Below are 216 nucleotides of genomic sequence, written 5' to 3' on the forward strand. Positions count from 1 at the left end.
CCTGTTCTGGCAAGACAGCCGAACTGTAAGTGAAGCCTTGTTCACAGGGAGCAGCATGTAGTCAGCTCGGTGCGGAGGGAAGCTGCTGAAATCACCCTGGTAGTGGTGGTTTAGCTGCTCAGTTGTGTCCGACTCTTGCGACCCCATTGACTGTAGCCTGCCAGGCTCCTCTGTCCATGAGATTCTCCAGGCAAAACTACCGGAGTGGGTTGCCAT

The sequence above is a fragment of the Bison bison genome, unplaced genomic scaffold (assembly GCF_000754665.1).
Source record: "Bison bison bison isolate TAMUID 2011002044 unplaced genomic scaffold, Bison_UMD1.0 scf7180017864316, whole genome shotgun sequence".
Taxonomy (NCBI): domain Eukaryota; kingdom Metazoa; phylum Chordata; class Mammalia; order Artiodactyla; family Bovidae; genus Bison; species Bison bison.